We start from the raw sequence: 22,256 nt of genomic DNA on the forward strand, positions 1-22,256 counted from the left end.
TCACCTTTAAGTTTCATCATCTTGTCATAATGCTCAAGTTGCCTAGCCAACTCTATCAAAACTATCTTGTTGGGTGGGTACCTTGGAAGTCTCTTGGGACAAATTATACTTCCTGCCACTCTAATGTATTTAAATTGCAGAAATTGGATGAACCAACTCCCATACTTCTTAACTTTTACTTCCGCTTCCAATGAGAGCCTCTTAGCAAGTGTCCCTTATAATATCCTTACCGTCTTCATGGAAAAGGCATCATAAAATATCTTATAATCTTTGGTGTTGTGCAAATGAAGCTGTGGATAGCACTCATGCACCAAACATTGCCCAGCCCATTGCCAATCACTCCTAAGGCCTTAAGTCCAGGATTTTCATATAGTCTCGCAATTAGATAGAAAAGATAGGATCCCATATATAATTGCATTTGATTTTGCACTGTCTTAAGTTGCAACTCTAAATTTTCACTTATAATTCTAGCCCAATCAAATTTTCTCTTTCCATTTTCAATTTCATCAATAAAGTAGTACATCCAGTTCTCAAATTGCATACCTTGAGCCGCACAAGATCGACATACTCCAGTTTGCAATCTGACCTGGTGAGCTTTGACACCTTGGTGACTCCCTTCTTGCCTTCGCTTAACCAATTCTGCTTTATATGAATGAAGTAGGCATCCTGATTATCTTGAAAGAGCTTGATTGTTTGATCCATTGTTATCACCATCATGCTTCTACCAATAATGGGACCCTCTTCAAGTTCGGATCTGATCTCAAAAATTTCAGTCCTTGACAAAATATGATGCCCTAGCAAAAATCAGAATTCACAAACCTTGAAAAATCTGCTCATTCCACTAAATCTTGACCTTCTTGCCAAAATCGCCCAATTTGAAGGAATTCGCTGCCCTAGGGCAGAAAAATCTGCTCTAAATCAGAATTTCAGTTCTCCAAATTTGCCCAAAATTGTCAAAATTCAGACCTTAAGTCACATTGCCAATTCACCAAATAAAATTGCCAAAGTTGAAGAAGAAAACTGCTGCCAAGGATGGAGAAATCAGACCGCAAAAAAATGCTGCCAATTCACAAAAATCAGGCTTTCACTACAAATTTGACCTAGGGTAGAAATCGGCCAACTTGCAAAAATCAGATTTGCTCCTTCGAATTTGCCCTAGGGAAGAAATCGCCCATCCAAGGAAGAAAAAATCGCTGCCAAAATGCAAAATCAGATCTCTAAAAATCGCCTTAGCTAAAAATTCGCTCTCTAGAAGAAAATCGCTCGAACTTGCAAGAGGAGGTGTTGGCTCTCAAAATTGAGTTCTCATTTTGAGCATCTATTTCAATTTTGAGTCAAATCAAGCCCCATAAATGCATTTGTACCTAGCTGTACCTTTCAGGCTTAAGAGGTGTTCAATGCTTCTAACACCTTCCATTTAGTGCGTCTACCTGTTCCATGAAGTTAAATCGCCATTCTAAGCCATTCTGTGAAGTCTCGTTTTGAGCAAATTTCAAATCTGCATTTTTCACCGAAGTGTCCAACAGCGACAGGAGCCTATGTTTGCAACTGAATATCTTGCATCCAGTTACGTTTCAAGACTTTCTGCTTTAGGAGTATTTAGTGTCCATATCTGAGAACCTATGTTTCAGATTTCGAGTCGTTTCAAGTCCGTTTGACTAGGTTTTGAATCTCTCAAAGTTGGTCAGTTATCAATATCATGCTGATAAGAAATGTTCAATTCTGGGAAGCCTTGTTTGACATGCTATAACTTTTGACCAGTTGACCAAAATGCTAAATTTCCTTTTGCATTGTATTGTAGACGTTAGAGGCTTGTTATGTTTCAAGTTTTAGCGATTTCTATCTTTTTACTGGTGTCAGCATTTGCAGATTTGTTAGAACCCTTGTTTGTGATGTCATATTTTGAAATCTATGATAGGTGAAATCGAATGGATTGTACCACTTTATTGTCCTCCGAAAATACTTCAAGTGTGTCAATTTTCAAACCTTGACGAATCCATTTGCACACTTTTCCAAGTCATTTCCATTTGCAAAAAATCACTTTCTATTAGTGTTTCCAATCCGTAAAATCCAAGTAGCCCACTTTGACCGCTTTCCATTCGCGTCCTGTTATTCGTCATGAGCCCAAATTGCAAATTTATAATGTCCTCATGACAGAGAACCAATGTCCCAATTTTTATCTTCTCAAGTGCCCATTTGCCTAGTTTTCAAAGCTAAATCCAAACCCAGTTTACTGCTTTTTAACTTGTTTTCTTGCAGGTAGTTTTGAGAGGTCAACTTTGACAGCGAATATCTTTTGGCTCCGAATTCTTCATGAGACGAGATTTGACGAGCTAAAAGTGTGTGGAACAGAGATTCAGTGTTGTTGGTTTCAAAGCTTGGTCAGATGTCTGGATCAATTTTTAAGGCTGATCAAAGGACCCTCTGGCACAAATTTGACAAGTTGCAAGGAAGTGATAAAATGAGTTTTTAATGATAGAGCATTTGTTGAATCTGTTTCAAATCAGTGTTGGAGGATGAATGAGTCAGTTTTGCAATTCAGTTGTTTGAAAGCGAATTTTTTTTAGCCGGACCCACTCTAGGGCCCGACTAATTGCATCAGACTGAATAGAAAATGTGGGGGTTAAAATGTGGTTATAAATGTGCCATTTTACTGATTAAATAACATGCCAGCTTTAAGGGAAATGAGATAAATGGGGAAGATGATGGAGTTGAAGCTATGCCTAGAGAATCAATTTGAAGTGAAATCAAAAAATTTCTTCAGAAGAAGTGCTTGCCAAATGGAGGAGATTTTGCAATGTGGTAAAAAATAGGAAGAGCAAGATCAATGGCTTCTACCTCGAGTGTTACAGAGGAGGAAAGCTGCTCTTCAAGTCCAAGCTTAGTATACCAGCATAGGAGAAGAGGAAGGGGAAATGCAAGGGAATATACCTACATGGAAGAAACCAAGATTCTTTCCCTTCCCAAACAAGAAAACCAAGCCGCCGAAGATATAAGTGGATTCATATTGAAGCCAGCAGCATGGATCATAAAATTGTTGACTTTGCAGGTAAAAACCATCTTCACATTTCTGCAGTTTTAAGCAATGTATTGAATTTGTGTTGGTCTGTGGTGGCAGAGCCTGTGCACATAACGGTGCAGGCGAAGGACAAGGCAACAAAAGTAGTGAGTCAAAACATAGCCATGATTTCCAAGGTTCCACCCAAGGTTATCGAGGGTGGGGGTCTTGTCTTGAGGAAGTTGGGATTTGGTTGCATGGCTGCCACCTATGTTTGTGTCATGCTCCTTCTACTTTTGTTATTTTCACTACTTCTCGGCATTGCCTTTGTTTAAGTGTGGATTGAGGAGCCTATTATTATCAGAGAACTCTTGTATTTTGATTATACGTAGTCCAATACTAGCGCAATTGTGCCGTTGGTTCCTGCTAACCACGAAAAGGTTCCTGGAAGAAGAATCATTCCAGCTAGACACAAGTTCTCTGCAGTTGTAACCCTTGTTATGCCACAATCGGATCACAACCGCCATGTTGGGATGTTTTAGGTAATGGCAGAGCTCATTTCCAATGATGATAAGGTTCTTGCCCAATCTAGCCAGCCATGTATGTTGCCTTTCAGGAGTGGCCCAATTCAGCTTGCTAAAATGTTTTCAATGAGTCTTCCTATATTGATGGGTATTTTTGGAGAAACTGAGACTGTGGTAATTCATCTCATTGATTACCGAGAGAAGAATATCCCAACAGAAATAGTGAAGATAATATTGCAACCAAAAGCATTGACATCAGGATTGCCTGAATTGTATTATGTTGAAATTGATATTCGTTCTCAGCTTCCTTGGATTAAAGAGTTTTCTCGAAAATGGAAATGGACATTTTGTGTATGTGGTAGGGGAGAATCTGCCAATCTGGAAGCCTGCATGCAAGAATGGCACCCTGTACAAAACATTGAAGCCGCAATCATTGAGAAAAGAGGCCCCACGTTTTGTGCAAGGGGAAAATACAACACTTGAGCAGAGGATAGACCCATGGAAGAGGAAGACACCCACGAGCTGGCTTGGAGAGTGTAGAAAAGAGAAGAGATTCTTTTATCAGCAGGGTTATCTGATGCAGACAAAGAAAGGAGTAAAAAAAGGAACTCCACGCCCTAAAAAGAAATCAAAGCCTAGGCAGCTTATAGATTGTGAGCAAGGGCAAATATAATTATCCCACATTTGTGAGGATAGAGGAGTTTTGAAAGTTTAAATACAACATAACACTGAAGCTAACATGAATTGAAAGTGTGGGCTTTTGGAAGCCGCATGCTCCAAAGTGGACCCCGGTGCTACGCTAGCGGTGAGTGCTGTATTAAATTTTGATAGAACACGCCAGTAAAGAGGATGATGTCAGCAAGTTGCAGGTCGCCGGAAAGGTTGAAAATCCGGCTAGTCACTACCTCGCTAGCCGGAAAATCCAAGGATTTTCAGCTAGCGACATAGCGAGTCGCCGGAAAACTCCGAAAACTAGCGAAAGCAAACTCTAATGTAAAATGCAACGTGGGTCCCATGTGTAGTTACAATTAATGAATCAGGTAGTGACAAGTGGCAACATGTGGTGAGCAAGCTATACATAAAATGCTGGCGTGGCAAATCATGATCAGAGGTCACCAGATGGTGACACGCGGCGGATCTAATGATAGTCGCTATGTCGCCATGACAAAGTTGCAAGGGAGTTAACAAAGCAACTCGGTGATGATGACGTGGCACAATAAGTTGGCTGTGATGTGGCGTTGAGGTGGCGATGATGTGGCATCAATGAGTAGGATTAGTTCGCCGAAAAAGTTGTTGGAATTTGGTGGTCGCCATGTTGCCACCGAAAAAGTTGAGAAATTTCGGCAAGCGACTTGGTGACTTGCCAGAAATTTGAAGAATCCGGAGGAGTTCGAAGGTGGGTCCCGCTTGGCAAATCAAAAAGTGACATGTGGTGCAGTTCAATGGTTAGAGCCAATCAGAGAATGACAGGTGGTGTGGTCTGAATGGTTGAAGGGTATAAAAGAGTTCAAAAATTTAATATATCCAAATATTGCTGTGCGTTCAGTTTGCAATTGAATAAAATTTGGTTTCAAATGATAAATTTCTATAGTTTAAACTATAGAATGTTATAAACTTTTAAATTTTATTCCTTTAGTTGCCAAAGCCATGAATAGGCCCTGAACTTTAGAGGGCCATAATAGAAGCTATTTTTATCGAAAATGGGCGCTTCAATATACCATCGGAATTGAGAGAATCTGAATTTTCCATTTCAGAAGTCAATTTGTGCATAGGTCTTCACTGGTTCACGTTGTAAGCCATTTTTTGATTCCTAGGTCCTTCTTAGTGGAATAGGCAGATTTGATCATGGAGCATCAAAATTGGTTAGAGGGCAGTTTTAAAGGCTTGTTGGGATCTGAATGTGAAGAAAATTTTCTTTAAACAATTTTCTTGCATTCTGGAAGTTACATTTCAATTGATATGCTACTTTTACCTTGTGTTCATTTTAACATTAGAAATCAGTTGCATTCTTTCATTATGAAATTTCTCAAATATTTCTATCTGGTAGAGGCCAAATGATGGGATTAGATATGCAGTTATAGAGAGAAGGTAGAGAGAGGTTTTTTGAGCTTCTTAGGAAAGAATTCAGAGGGGACACATGTCAATTGCAAGTTGAATCCGAGAATTGTCCTCTTGATATTTATACTTTCTTCTTCTCTTTTGTAAGGTTTGGAAAATTTGGAAAGTTTCTCTGGTATGAAGATAGTTAGTAGGACTGGCCCTGAAATTGATGAATTCTGAATGGAAGACTTGGGATGTGCTGGTTCCAGACCATGAAACTTTGCTTTGGCTGTGATACCCCCTTCCCATCCCATCAGTTTCTCATTCCTACCATTTTCTCTCTTGTATGACAACATTTGTTCATTGAATAGTTTGGTTTATTAGGTTCTTTATGAGTTAATTTCATGCATTTTTATGTATTATTTCAAGGAAATCAATACAAGGAACAACAAGTGTTTAGTTTCAGTTCAAATCTTGTCTCCATTCTTAGTGAGTTGTAATGTTTTATGATCTTTGAACAAAGAGCTTAGGTCATAGTTGCAGTCCCTTAAGGCTGTATGTTGTTTCATTGTTGCTTGTAATTCAAGGAATTATGTAAATGCTTCAAAGAAATCAATAGGGTTGCAGATTTATTGAGGAGGATATCAGGTAAGAATGAGATTTAAATTGAACATTGATGTCTATTTACAAGGTGAATGGATAGATCAGATAGCTGAATATATGAATAAGTATCAGATATTCAAAATGCATGAGGGAGATTCATGAATTGCCCAATGGATCAGGCATTGATCAGCTATAGGATCATTAGTTTGTTGTCCATATCTGGTTTTCATCCACTTTCCCCATCTACATAAAATCAAAATCAAATTCAAATCATCTTTACATTTTATGTTGAAGAGCTAGAATAGTTTAACCCTCACTCAGCTTATGAGATTCATAGATTTGCATTTAGCTACTGTAGATCTGTGTCATTTCATGAGTTATTAGGAGATATAAGGGGTTTTCATCTACAGTAAATAGATTCAGGGATATGTTTTGCACTGGTATGATATCGATTGAATCTGAGGTCTACCCGCTTAGGTCTTGCAGAGCCTGAAGTAGAAGAAGGGTCAAGCCTTATAGTTGGCCCGGTGTCTGAAGTGATGTGTTAAAAATGGGAGTTAGCTGCCCCTAGATGTGTCATTTTCTCATCGAGGTAATTGGACACCCTCCAGCGTTTTCAAACACCAACAGGAGGTGGAAAGAATGAACGAGGAAATAAGAGGGGGGAAGCCCCTCTTATACCAAACTTTTTGCCTCTCCAAGTGGGCCGACCTGCCTAGAGGGAAAAGAAAATTAAGTTAGTCCCTTAATTAATGGCCCAAATTTAAATGCAAAATTAAAATTACTTAGCCCTATAATGAAATTGGCCCATTTAATTGCCAGTTTTAATTAGAAATTGCAAAATAGAAACAAGGTAAGTTTAGAAGATGTCAAAATTTTCATTTAATAATGTTTTGGCAATTAAAATATCATTAGAATCAAATCTAGCAAGCCAAAATTGATTTTCAATTCCAAAATACCAATTTCCTTTAACATTTCTAAAATCCTCTAGGCTAAATTTCAACCAAATTAATGAGATTTTGCAATTTAATCCAATTTCAATTTTTTAACAAAATAAATCCTTTTCTTGGCACTCAAAATTCAAACCCTAACTCCAATTTCACTATCAAAATTTCTTTTCACCAAAAAATTCAAGATTTTCGAAAATGACTAAATCTAAAAAATCATTTTGAAAATGCTCAAGCTTATATAATTGTATCAAATTTTCAAAATCCGCCTAAGTACAAAATTTGCAATTTGTCCTGCTAGATATTATTTTAACCATCGAAAAAATTTGTTGTTGAAACTTGTTTGGCCTAAGGATAAAATTACATGTTCCGGAAAGTCAAGTTTCGCACCGGGTGAAAAATAACCAAATCCTTTCCTGGCCTAAAGGCGTCGAAGGTGTAAAAATCGTCAATTTGAAAACCTTTGGACCACTCCAAAATTTTGCTGAGGCAAACAAAGACTTACAACACTTGCGAAAATTGCCAAGCCCTACCCGAAAAAGGGGGTCCCCAAAGTTTTTGGTGTGATGGTGTGAAAACCTCACAACACCTATATGCTGCTGTGTATTTCTGAGTGCTGCTACATCCTTTTTGGTCCAGTATATGTAATTTTGAGCACTGAAAAAATCATTTGCAAATTGGTACATGCAATGAAAGGCCATAATTTTGTATCACTTTTCTTGTAGATTCTTATCAGCTCTTGCATATTAAAAAGGAACATTATCATTTCAATTTATGCACAAATACAAGTTTTTTTGTTCATCCAGTGTATGTTTCTCTTCATTGCTGAGCAAAGAAAGCTGCATAAACACATCAAACCAATGGAACAGCTAGTGAAATGTGAAATCATGCATTCATGCCATCAAAGAAACTACTAAAAGAAAAAACCTTGGATCAAAACTAGCAGAGTATTTTACAAAATGCTTGATGCTTGAGATTTAAGGTTTCTGTGCCATATAGTATCTCTTACATACTTGGTTCTCAATGACTAATATTTGTTCCTCTATTACACTTGCATCTTTGTGTGATATCCCTGTCAAAATAAAATTCATGTAATTAATATATAGATAAATAATTAATTAATAAAATAATAATATAAAGTAATCATATTATAGTATTGCATAATATATGTTAAAATATGATTATATAAAATGATAAAACTTTAATAATCATAATAAAGTAAATTGTATTAATATTAATATTGATAAAGTTATAGGCCCATTAATAGGTTCCCAATGGTTAATCCTTCGAATGCAAATCAAGAAAATAGGGAGAAGGGTTTAAGGGTGAAGGAAGGATGGTTTGGAGTCCACTTTGATGGGGCATCAAAAAGCAATCGGAGACGTAGTGGTGCGGGGTGTGTCATACTAGGTGCAAAGGCATTAGCAAAGGGGACGAATAATGTGGCTGAATGCATGGCAACAATTTTTGTTCTTAAAGTTGCCAAGAAATATGGTGGCAAGCAAATCCATCTCTATGGGGACTCACAAATTGTGATTAATGGCATTATCAAAGGCAAGCTGGATACTTGGTTTCTAGATAAGTTTATCAAGAGGATACGAAGGTTACTAGATGGATTTGAAAGTTTTCTAGTTACCCATACTAGATGGGAGGGAATGAGTTAGTTGACAAAATGGCTAATGTTGTTGTGAACTTAGGAGAGCAATAAGAGGTGATAGAGGACTTTAGAGATATTTTATTAACTTAAATATCTTCCCCTTAGTCGATCGGATGTATGAATGGACCCCAACAATGATGGTGTGGAGTGGTGGTTGGTGGTAGAGGGGATGTCCTTTGGCAAGTGTTGAAGCTATGGGCAGAGGATAGCAGGTTTTACAATGGGTAGGCGTCATTACCATTATGTAGGCACCTAAGAACTTTCTAGATAAAGGAAAATGTTAAATAGAGCCAAAATCCAGATGTTGTTGTCTTTCCACAATGTGTAGAGTTAAAAATATAAGTGCAAAATGGAGGCAATTTTTTTTTGATGATGCCAAAGACAACACAAACACTAGATTTTCACAGTGAGATCTCACTATGCCGTCTTGTAGAGGTGTTTCACATTGATGAGGAGTTTGTTGGAATTATTGGGCGGCTGTTTGTTAAGGAGTTTATGGAGAAAGACTTTCGCCATTAGACGAATGTAGATATTTCTTCTTTGTTTTGTGTGTGGTCATTTCTCTTGGCCTAGAACAAGGAGGCTGCTAGAATGATTGAATTATGTCTAGACCTGATTGGCATTTGGAGTTTCAGCAGTGGTTGGACATGGCAAAAATGGGTGTCGATTTTTGCATAGTCGAATGTGTTTGGTGAAGAGTCAAAGGTCTGGAGGATGAGTGCAAACTTCCATCATTTTCAGTACTTCAACTCTAGTTTGGCAAAGGACGGGGGGCCTCATTCTACATTGATGGAGCTACTTCATTTCATGGTCAAATAGGAGGAGGACTAGAGGCGAATGACAAAAGAAAGGAAGAGAAAGAGGAAGTTTACTCCAAGCAAAATTAAAGAATGAGATTATGATGAAATCGCATGGAAGGTGCTGCCACCTTTGATGGGTAGGAAGAAGCGTAAAGTGGATACGGTAGGTGAAGTGATGATCAACAAATCAAGGGAGGACATGATGGCGTGCTGGGGGTATCCCGGGTGAGCTTCAGTGTGGGTGTTTTTTGGTTGCCCATTTTCTTTAATAGGGCCTACTTCCTTGTTGTATGGTCTGTGTGTTTGTGTCCTCTATTAGTCATGTTGTTAGTGTTTGTTAGTGTCTTTGTTGGTGTCGGGATGTAATGGGGGTGTTCATGCCCATGTTCAAAGGAGTTAAATGATAATTTTGGGCTGCAATGTAATGGTGAAAATCAAGGGTGTAAGGCCATTTATGCTATCAATGTAACACTTTTTTAAATCAGTAAAATCACTTATAAAAAAGAAGAAGAAATAATAATTAATAACACAATAATAAATTAATATTAACAAATAATATAATGATAAGACATATCTTTTCACAAATCAAGGTAAATTGAGAAATATCAATCACCCAAAAAATATATAGGAGAAAATGAGATATGCAAAATTTGGTCTGCAAAAAGTTCAGATTGAGGAATTGAAATAAATTATGTAAGTTACAACAAGGGACATTACAAATGTTACCAGAGCTAGCATCCTGCCAGCCTATAAATACATGAAGACGTTTAGTCTATGATGCCTGCAGATTCGAGAAGACAGAATATATGAAATTGGTAAACATGAAAGGTTCACAAATCATTTTGACTGCATGCAAAACAGATAAATTAAAGGCACATGGAAGATATAAAATCCAAATTAAGTATAAGTGGAGATAAGGTAGCAGCCGATAAACTCTAAAGGGACTTTGAAAAGATACACAACCAATAAGGTATAAAGACTTTGAATACAAGAAGGAAATATAAAGATCTGAATTTTATCTTGAAAACAACTGCATTCTCTAAGAATAATATACCTATATCAGATTCTAAAACAATTGTCATGTTGAACACTTACAGCCTCTGCAAGTCATGTAGTTACAAATCAACCGTGTGGAATTTCTTATTGTATTACTTCCAACAGCAACACTTAGAGTCGTATTCACTTCACGGATTTTTCATCATATGCTACTCTTCCAACATACATATCGTCAATACAGTAACAACAACTGATTTTCTTTTTCAATAGATATTCACGACTTCCTTTTTTATTACTTAGAGGAACCATGCTTCGAACTCCAAGCAAGACATATTTATAACAATCTTTATCCAACAGGAAGTTGGAATGACAAGGTAGTTTTTAACTTAGTCGCCCTATCCCCTTGTCGGTTTTCAAACTGACACTTCTCAGTGTACATTTGCAAAACCAAAGTTTTATTTATCTTAGCACTGAACATGTCAGATCCATAACACAAACCGACTGAGACAAACAACATAGCTACTTGTCATATTTACCGATTCTCTTAAAATTGTGACCATGTTCAATATTATAATTTAACCACTTCAATTTTGTCTTTAATTATCTCCATCGAAATATAAATATGAACAATATGCTAATAGGCAGAAGCCCGATAAACATAATTATATCATAACATATTTAGACTCGACTTCTTCCATAGTTTTTGCATGTATGGATGGCTGTAACTGTTTCAATGGGGCTTAGAAAAGACAAAATGTTTTTTTTTATAAAACCACATTTCAACAGCATTCAAATCTTTAAGAGTCGGTTTTGTCTTTCCATGCCGTTAATCATGCCTGAAGAAAATGACAACTTTATCTTTGCAAATATCATGCTTGAAGAAAACGACAGGTCTTTCAGTCACTTTTTCTGGTTTGACATGTGTAAAAAATGATTCAGAATATGCACTGTGCAGAAGGCATTGTGCTTTGACAAAATAATATATATTGTTTGCCAAATGCAATTCATGATTGTTTCCTTCAACCTTGTAGTTGGAATAAAGTAACTATTGTGTTTCATTCTTGTTAGAACTAGTCGGGCTGGGTAGTTAGGAGGTGAGGGAATGCGTGAGTTGGTTTGGTTTGGAAGTCGGGCTGGGTAGATAGGAGGTGAGGGAATGTGTTGGTTTCCAAACCAACCGACACATTCCCTCACCTCCTAACTACCCAGCCCGACTAGTTCTAACAAGAACGAAACACAATAGTTAATTTATTCTGACTACAAACCTGTTACTGAACCTCTGTGGAAAAGAGCTGTAAATACAATGAACCGATGTGGAAAAAGGGACTTTGGAAACATCAATTGAAATAGACTTGAATATTATGCAGCCCATACAGATAAAGAGCTTTGAATAGGAGGATCCCCACACAGTAGAGGATATCAAAGAGGGTATTATTATACATGGCGATTAATAAATATGATAAAGTAAGAGGGATCAACAATAAGAGGAGAAAATTAATATTCAAGGAAAAAAACAATAATATTACCACATAGATAAGAAACAGTTAAAAAAAGGAATTCATAACATTGTTTGCACAAATGGCATATATAGCTGATAAATACAGGACAATCACTGTACAAAAAAAGGACATTAAAAGGATTGGTATAAGGCTTTGTTAAATAACAGAGAGCACCATTGGGAGGTAACCTGACAAATCACTATACATAGTACCCTTAAAGGGAATAAACAAATAACTCTGCAATCTATGTCTGATACAATTAGATATGAAATACATCACCAACACAGAAGGAAGATATTCTATTGGCGAAACCACACTTTATGCATCTCTAAGGTAAGTATGTTATCTATTATAATAATTAGAATAAACTCAATTAAAGAATATCCATGCTCAATCCCAGTCTAAATCTAAGCCAGAAGGAATAAGTAGGGATACAATATGGGAAAGGCCTGTATAAATCCAGCCAACAGGTTATCTCGAGATAGGTAAGGTCAACGTCCCTGAGCGCCTTGAGGACATGTCCAAGAAAGGCTTAAGGGCTTCAATCCACAGAAACCTTAAGGGGGACCGTTGAGTTTGGCCTCAAAGCAACATATTGTATCTTTGCATTCCCTCTAAGCTAGAGTTATAGTCGGAATAACATGAATTTTCGTAGCTTGCCATAGCTTAATCTTGATTAAATTAAATTATTAGGTTAAATAGAATACAATTATAATGAATTTATTCATAAATAAATAGACGACTCACATGGGGTCAAAGTGACCTATTGTTATCTCATAATTCCTTCTAGACCAAAGTTATAACCAAGATAGCATGGCCTTTTCAATTCACATATAGTTTATTACTAGCTTACCTATAAGGGTAGCTTTAGGAGAGAAAACAAAGGTGTATTTAGGGAGAGGCTAGTGTAGATCTAGCCAATTGGTTATTCCAAGAAAGGATAGGATCAACGTCCCTGAGTGCCTTGCGGACACATCCAAGAAAGGCTTAAGGGCTTGGATCTATAAAGCCTTGAGGGAAACCGTTGAGTTTGGTGTCTAAGCAATTTGTTTACATCCTAAGTTTCTTCTCGACTAAGAACAATAATAAGAGCAAAACAAAACGAGCATTCTACTAAGTAGGCCACCGAGGCCAAGAGGGCCAAAGTTTTGCTCTTGGACTTAGTATGGGATCAGCTTGGAGTAATTTATCATGATTCATATTTTATTTGAAACTTATATATACACATATGTACTAATGATCACTTGTGGTTTCAGGTTTCTAATAAAGAAGTGAATTTTGTAAATCTTTTTCTCAACCCTAGGTCATTGCAAATTGTAAGGCATTAATCAAGAATGCATGTGTTATATGTCTGCATCGTGTCTACTTTGTATCTTTATGCATTCATGTGTCTACTTCATGTTTTCATGCTTTACATATTGTTTGTCTTTTCATGCACTCTATGAACCCCTTATGCCTTCTTGCATCCAATTATATGCCTTGCATGTTGCCTCTACAAGAAATTTTATGATCTTGCTTGAGGACAAACAAAATTTGAGAGGGGAGGACTATGATATCCCCATCAAAATAAGATTCATATAATTAAAATATAGATAAATAAATAATTAATAAATAAAATAATATTAATCATATTATAGTATTACATAATATATAAATATTAAAATATGCTTATATAAAATGATAAAACATTAATAATCATAATATAGAGTGAATTGTATTAGTATTAATATTACTAAAATTATTAATAATAAATAACAACATAATAATAAATTAATATTAACAAATAATATAGCGAAAAGACATCTTTTTGCATATCAAGGTATATTAAGAAATATCAATCACCCAAAAACACATATAGGAGAAAATGAGGTGTATAAAATTTGGTCTGCAAAAAGTTGAGATTGAAGAATTGAAATAAATTATGTAAGTCTTGACAAGGGACATTACACTTTGTAAGTGTGTTTGAAGGCCTCATTCTAGGCTGTTTTAGGGTTAGGAATAAAAAATGAAAAATAATTTGTTTTTAATCTTGGGTTCACTTTTTCAATCTGGGTTTGTGGGGTTGCGTGGGTTCATGCCAGGTGCGCCTTGGTGCACATATGGTGCATGCCCAACATTGTGGATGCTCTAGAGTTCGCAGGTGCACAAACCCTAGCACATCCATAGTGCTGGGCACACACACCCTATGAGCACCCAACATGAACCCACAGACGCACCTAAATCTAGTGCGCCCACAGAGGCACCTGAACCCACTTTCAGATTCATCCATTTTCATCTTGATTTTCTCATGTCATACTCTCAAGGTTTGAGATTCATGTTTGTCCAAGTCATTCATTCCAAGCTAATCATCTCCAAATCAAAATTATAATCTCATTCCTCTAGTCTCAATCAAACCAAACTCATCTCAAGTCAGATTGTAAAGCTTTAAAATCTCAATTCTCATGCCTTGTACATGTTACATCTCATGCACTTAGTGTGGAAATGACACGCAAATAAGGCACAAACTCTTGGTGCAAGTTGGGATTCAGAGGCAAATAGGGCACGGTCATCATGTCATGTCATGAAAATGAGATGCAAATAAGGCATGTGTACTAGGGAGGCATGGCAGAAAAATCAGACCCAATTAAGGCTCACTAGGGAGGCATGGCAGAAAAATCAGACCCAATTAAGGCTCACTCCATAAAGGTATTGCAGAAATGCAAGGCAAATAAGGCACTTTGTGTCATGTCCCCACCATGAGACACCAAGAAGATATATGATATAATAAGTTTTAATTAAAGATTGAAACTTATTTTTTTATTGACAAGCATAAGAAAAGATAAATATTCTACAATTTGAAATTTCTCTGTAACTTCAGCAGGAGTTTGGGACATCACCCTTGCCACAGGCATATATGAATTAGATACAGAAGAAGTGGCTGGTTGGGAAACAAAATCTGGATGCTTGACAGTGGATAGGCCATTCTGTAAACAATGAAACAGTTTCCTATGTTTTCTAGAAATGTGAATATTTTAACTCTGCACAAATGTGATTTTGGAAGCAATAATCTTATCATATGCTTCTTTGAGAAGGTGGTTGTTCAGACTTAACAAAGCATGCAACTTTATGACTCCTCAAACTTAATACATCTCGGTTGGCCCCATACGTAAGGGTCACCCCAGTATCATTTCCAGTTGTAATAAATGCACTAGCTTCTAGAAGTCTTTCCACAGTTCTATAGTTTTCACTTTACCTATTGGAAGAAGTCACATACACCACCGAACATACATACCTTGCTTCAAAACCAGTAATTCGTAAATGCATGAAAGATATAACATTGAGTAAGTCGGTAGGGACTAGTTGATGATAATACTAACAGGGTGAAGGATAATATAAACACACAAGGAGTCTAATCAAATAAGCCAATGACCCAATAAATAATGATTAGATGGTAAAACCTTCTGTTGGGTAACAGCAATTATTATAAATCCTGAACGAATGATTAGTAAAGAAACTATGCAAGGATTCAGTTGTTGATTCATAGAGGTTTAGTCTTAACTAAGAGGAGAGGCATGATTTGAAGAGATATGTCCCTTTTCCCCATCAAGCAAAGGTATATGAAGGGGTAGACAAACATTCCCAAAATCACCATTGACAGAAAGAGGAAAACACAAAGGAAAGAAAGGAAATAGTCTTAGAATATTGATATCTGGTACAAGTATCATCTGAATACAAATATTAGAAATAAATGATTTGATGATTATTATTGTTTGGGATTAAAAAATTATAACGAGAATGTTTATATATTTATATATATATGAATCTCATAATTGTATTATTAAAAAACATATCAATAACTTGATATGAATTTCTTAAACATATTATTAAATAAATAATGACTTAATTTGAATTTCATAAACATATTATTTATTGATGATGTGTATTATTTGTGGCATAAAATGTTATTTATAATTCTTGTATTTAATCATGGTAAGAAAAGTGAGGTAGGCATGATTGGGAGAACGACGATGAACCACCTTCTAAGTATGCCACCTCATGGTTGTGATCAAGGGATCCCCATGGGGCCAAAGGGGGACAAATTGGACTACCTTTGGGCTTAAGAAGGATAGGCTTTCATGCATCTTATTGTGAATCCTTCTAAAATTCCCTATTAGGGCGAATAGGTGTTCAATCATTAGAAGTTAGGAATGGCGAGATAAAGGAGAAAGGTGATAAGGGCCTACACTAGGTAGCCCACCTCATATGTATGGCAAGGGCCATATGAGGCCAAGGGGGAACAATGTATCCACTCTTGGGCCTATAGTATGAGTTTTTTAGGGCACCTCATCAAGTCACCCTATGTTGTCAACTCTATGGGGAGAAACAAACGAAGGTAGAAGAAGAGATAATTGCACCCCCAGTGAATAATATTGATGAGATTGTAGATAGGATAACTTTCTTAATCTTCAACAAAAGTCCACAAAGAGGGTCCATGGGACTGCCAAAACAAAGTAGCAGGTCAGCCCACAGTAGGAGCACCAAAGAGTGTCCGAAGAAGGAAAAATGAGAAGCCACAACCAACCAAAGACTAGGAGACCATCTAGTTGCTCCAAGTTGTTGAAGATTGTAGCTGTGATACAGATCTTTATCTCTAGAAATATGGACCTTATTAGTGTTATAGCCACCTCCAGCTGAAGAGGACATTTATGATAATAATCGTAATATTAAAATTAGAGACATTGAAAACCAGAAAATACTGAGAGGGAGAGGGTTTGAATCAGGATTTTAAAACTCTTACAACAGAGACCAAGATAAACGAAAGCATAATAGATACAAACACAAGAGTTTACCTCGTGGAAACCCTTTTGGGTAAAAACCACGGTGCACTAATCATCAGCATAATGGGCAACAACCCAGTATAATCGAAGCAGCCACTCTTAAAACTCACAAATACAATTATGGCACTAACCAAAACAAGTGAAGGCTGCAAACTTCCAAGGGCTCCTACCTAGCACACTAGACTATTGCAAAGATGTACCGAACCAGCATGTAGGCTTCATGTCCACTCTGTAATAAGTGAACCCTCAAAACATAACAAGACTCTAGGTGAAATAAGAAAGCCTATTTGTCAAAGAAGATTGACCTGTGAGAATGTACTCTTCCTTTATCAGTCATAGGATAAAAGAGGATATGGGTTGTCAGCTTTTATAATTTCAACATTTCTTCTACTTTTAAATCCCTTATCAGCTGCACCATTCAATCTCTTCTCACTGTGAATCAATATGCATAATGAAAGCACTTGATATACAAAATTTCCATAGTCACTCCTAGCACGATCATACATAACCAAATTCAGACTCAATAATCGAGCTCTAACTACTTGACTTCATATCCACTGTGCCAGAGACAACACGCCCCTTTTTACTTCATTGTCACTGTAATCGCACTTGCAGACCTATCTCCATTCTTTCACTGTTTTTAAAAACCACCTCAACTTTGATCCTTCTTGGAATTCTAGAGTCTCTTTTCTTTTTGTGTTAGTCAACAACGATGCATATGACTTCCAATAACAAAAGACGATGATGTTTTCTTTCTCGTGAACTCTATAAAAACTCAATATTCCACTGATGTGTGAATTTTCATCTCAATTTTTGTTCACTCATCAAATGACCAAAAGAAATGAGTTGTCTTTTCTGTATGGTTCCCAGAGACTGTACGATACCCCTCATTTTGTCACGATGCCATCTCAGACAAAAAACAAAAACTATTTTTTATGTGTCCATTCTTTTCTTATATTTCTGCAACATGTGTTTTTCTTGTAATTCCTTATGCACACTTATGCTCAAAGATTGATAATATGCATTTTCAAAGAACATGCACAGTTCTAGGCAAAAAACAAAACAAGATAATCCTGTCTCTTGCATATTTTCTTTTCCAAAAGATGTTCGAACTGATTGCAAATGACAGTTACAAACTAAAGTAGTAGATTGCCTAAATGTGGGCTCCAGGTGTTCTCGCGGTCCAATCAATATGCAATATGGGTTGTGGATACTTAGAAGAATATAATGATTATTTTATGTAAACATTCCCATTTCAGAACAAACGACCAATGTTTGATCACCAGCGACCGTTACCAAAAAAGATGCTCTTACACAGTCTTCACTTATCCAGCACAGTGCTTTGGTTTGGGTAGAAGAATCTACTTAAAGTAATGTCTCATGCAGCCCGCACATAACTTCCAATCATGTCAACAACATGTAGTAGTAGCATTGTAAAAGCAGAGGGTGCAGACGATTTACTATGAGATCAAGAGGCCCGAGCAAGACTGGAAAAAGGCAACTTGGAAAAAAAGACAAGCTTGCCAAAATAGACTTTCAAGTTGTAAACCGAACATATGGAAAATTCCCAAGACATCTGAGGAGTTTGAATAGGCTTAGAAACTATCTCTACAAACAGCCATTTGGCACATCCAAGGACTAGATTGCCACTCACTGATATCATACAAAAATTATCAAGACATTAATGAAAAATATCAATAGACATGACATGTATTGAGGCATGCATATGGAAATACGGAGAGTCATGTTTTGGGAAATTAAAGAGACATTCAGTTGTAATGTGAATAGTCTCTCTATTTGTTTTATATATCACATTAAATGAAAAGCATTGTACACTTGAACATTTTATCATCAATAAAATGATTTTTTATTGTAAGGCTGGGCTTTTCCCTTCATTATGCTTTCCTTATCATTGTATATCTTTTATTTATGGGTTAAATTTAACATGGTATTAGAGCCTAGTTTAATATCAATAATGAGGGAATCTCCCCTCATGATTGTCATTCAATCTTAGTCATGGTCATATCTATTAGTTTTGGCTCATTTTATTATGCTGGCTTCTTCATTTCAATTGGTTATTCAATATGCTGTTTTTAATCGGACTTCATCATTATTGAAGGCTCCAATTTTTTTGGCGACGTCTCTCATTTTATGATAATTTGTCATATGCAAAGTTTTTTTGATTCTTCCTCTTGTATACCCAGTGTGTACATGGCTATGTTTATTAGATCTGTGTGTGATTGAAGCAAATTTTCGGTTGTGTATGAGTATTGCATCTTAAGTGTTATCTGCCCAGTGTTCTTGGTTGTGGTCTATATTCAGGACCCCTCTTGATCTAGTCAATTTTATAGTTGTTTGTGGATCTTCAGTATTCACAACTTCTTGAAAAAGTCTTTTACTCTTTACTTTTTAATCATCCCATCTTTTAATCGTCCTTTCTTTTGATGTTTGGAGTGTAAGCGAGTGTGGAGCATTTTGGGTTATTGTGCTTGCTCAGAAACACTCAAGTTTGAATAACCACGTAGCCTCTATGTCATTTGAAAGTGAAAATGGATTTGGCACATTGGAGTTTGTAACTTGCAGAGCATCATGTCTTTCAGTTGTAGAGGAGTCCATCAAAGAAATTATAACCAATGATGTTGGTGTAGCTCACGTGTCTCTTAGTAGATTTGCACAGTGGAGCATATTGGAGGCCGAAAATGATTATCAGAGTTACTCGAACAATTCTGGAATCTTATTCTACGACACCTGTATTGAGTTGTAGAATGATTGAAATTCTTTGGGGCCATGACATTTGTAGGAACCAATTGCACAAGTTGCCATAATCCAGAATCATATTCTAACCTCACACTTTGCTTCCTACCTCACATGCACAAAAATGCATGAAATTCTCATGGCGGAATTAGGAGATAGGGTAAGAAGAATTTTGTGTCAGTAATGGAATGGCCATTGAAATTTTCTACCAGTGACGCAAAATTTAGAGTAGAGGAATTTTGTATTGGCGATGGAAAAATCTTCGAGAGAAGAGTTCTATGCTAGAAGGGACTTATTGAATATTGAGTTGCGAAGGAGAGAAATGCAACAACATTTAGGAGAGCTTCATCATTCTTATTTCGGCTTTGTCGAGAATCTTAATTTTTTTGCCGAGGTTATGGTGACTTGGCACTGCAGCTATAAATCCTTGTTAATGTGTACATTGAGTCTTGATGGATTGTAGTAACTAATAAACTCCTATTGGTGAGCAGCTCAAAATTCATCCTTCGAATTGTCACAAAGTTCTCCTAACTCTCGACAGTTGAGTAGTTGGGCTCTTTATTACAAGAGTTGTGTGCATGTTGGTGAGGGACGTAAATTCTGTGGCAAGCCAACATTTCTCATGAAATATTTTGAAACTGACAGAGTGTTGGGGATTGGCTCTTATTCAACGAACGTTACGCATGCTATTGTGGAAAAAATTTACTCCTCTTATGACCATTTTTTTTATTGTCTAAGCTTGAAGATATGATTTTTGGATTTGTAGCAAAGGAAATATCAGATAATTATAAGGGTGATCGTCTTCTTTTGTAGAAGAGTATGATCAGGTCTTACTTTTTATTTATTGTCTTGATATATGTTAGAATGTGTAGCAAATAGTTTATTCTCTGTGGGTTATTATTTATGTATCAAACCTATATTGTTAGTTCAACAATAGTATGATTAGGTTAATTCTTCAGAATGATTGTTGGGTGTGCATCTTTGTGATTGATATCAAGAAGGATGTTCAGAGGTTGTTGATGTATTCTAAGTTGCAGCTTATAGATGACTAAGTTAAACGACAATTTTCACAGGTACTTGGGAGTAGTTAGTATACCGACAAGCAATAAACTATTTGTGAGCTCTATATTAAACATTTGTAGCAAGATGGCTACAATCATTGTTGAATGGTTTTTGGGTTAGCACCAACATAAAGACAAATATTCTATTTTTTGTATAGCTCCTGAATTTTATATAACTAGAAATAGTATTTATGATAAGTTTATCACTCTTGGTTGCTGGATCAGGATGCAAGAAGAAGAAATGAGATGGGGATGTTGCTTTGATGTTACATATTCAAAGGCAGATATTAAACTTCAAAGGGAGGATACTTCCATGATCTTATTGTGATGATCAAAGTAGTTTTTGATTAAGAGGGAGCCCTTATAAATTCCTGCCATTCTTATATATGTCATTAATGTTTTTGATATTGTAGAATTTGAGACTCTTGTCTTAGCTTATGACTTTCCTTGTTGATTATGAGTTCTTATTCATGTGAAATTAATAATAGTTGCAAGGACAACTTTGAAAGCTCTTTCACTTGTGAAGAAAATCATAGTGAACATCATGTAGAGAGTCCATGATGTCATCATGTTAAGTTATTCCATGATGGGAGTTGGATGTCATGTTGAGAGAATCCTTGACAACATCACGTTGAGACAGTCCATGATGTAAGATGGTTGTAAGCCTCGTAGGATTGTCATGTTGAGTGATTCCATGCAAAATCACATTGAGATAGTCTGCGATGTAAGAATCTTGCAGGCTTCTCATGTTGAGAGATTCCATGACAACATCATGTTGAGAGAGTTCGTGACATAAGAACCTTGCAGGCTTGTCATGTTGAGAGATTCAATGACATCGTCATGTTTAGAGAGTCCGTGATGAAAGCTGGTTGTGATTCTTACAGGTTTTCATGTTGAGTGATTCCATGAATTATGTTTTTTCTATAAGAATCTATGTGGTTAGAATTTATCATTGATATTTTTGGTTGCAGCCCTATGTGACTGTTTTGTTAAAGATCTCTCTCTTGTTAAGGAGTGTTGAAGATTGTAGCTGTGATAGAGATCTTTATCTCTAGAAATATGGGCGTTATTACTGTTATAGTCACCTTTAGCCGAAGAGGACATTTATGGTAATAATTATAATATTAAAATTAGAGACATGACGTGTGTTGAGGCATGCATATGGAACTACGAAGAGTCATGTTTTAGGAAATTAAAGAGACCTTTGGTTGTAATGTGAAGAGTCCCTGTATTTGTTATATATATCGTATCAAGCGAAAAAACATTGTACACTTGAACATTTTATCATCAACAAAATATTCTATTTTGTTGTGTGGCTTGGTTTTTCCCTTCATTCTGGAAGGGTTTTCCCACGGTAACTTTTGGTGTATGTTGTATCTTTTTTCTTTCATTATTGTTGCATATCATTTATTTTTGGGTTAATTTTAATACAAGAAATCGAGAAGAAATCCAAAATTGAAGGGAAGGCCCCAGGGCGATGTGAGATCCCACACCACTACGTAGAGGCATATTATAGAGTTCATCCAGAACTTAGGAAGGATATTTCCTTTATAGATTATT

The 22,256-nt window shown here is 36.4% G+C and overlaps 1 protein-coding gene and 1 pseudogene across 1 annotated transcript in view; both read left to right on the forward strand.

The window, feature by feature from the left end:
- Positions 1–22,256, forward strand: part of LOC149559960 (protein LEAD-SENSITIVE 1-like) — a 73,311-nt gene that overhangs the window by 24,109 nt on the left and 26,946 nt on the right. The window lies entirely within an intron of this gene.
- Positions 2,615–4,005, forward strand: LOC149559961 (seipin-1-like; annotated as a pseudogene).

This window comes from Cupressus sempervirens, chromosome 4 (assembly GCF_028749045.1).
Source record: "Cupressus sempervirens isolate cs-2001-9-10 chromosome 4, ASM2874904v1, whole genome shotgun sequence".
Taxonomy (NCBI): domain Eukaryota; kingdom Viridiplantae; phylum Streptophyta; class Pinopsida; order Cupressales; family Cupressaceae; genus Cupressus; species Cupressus sempervirens.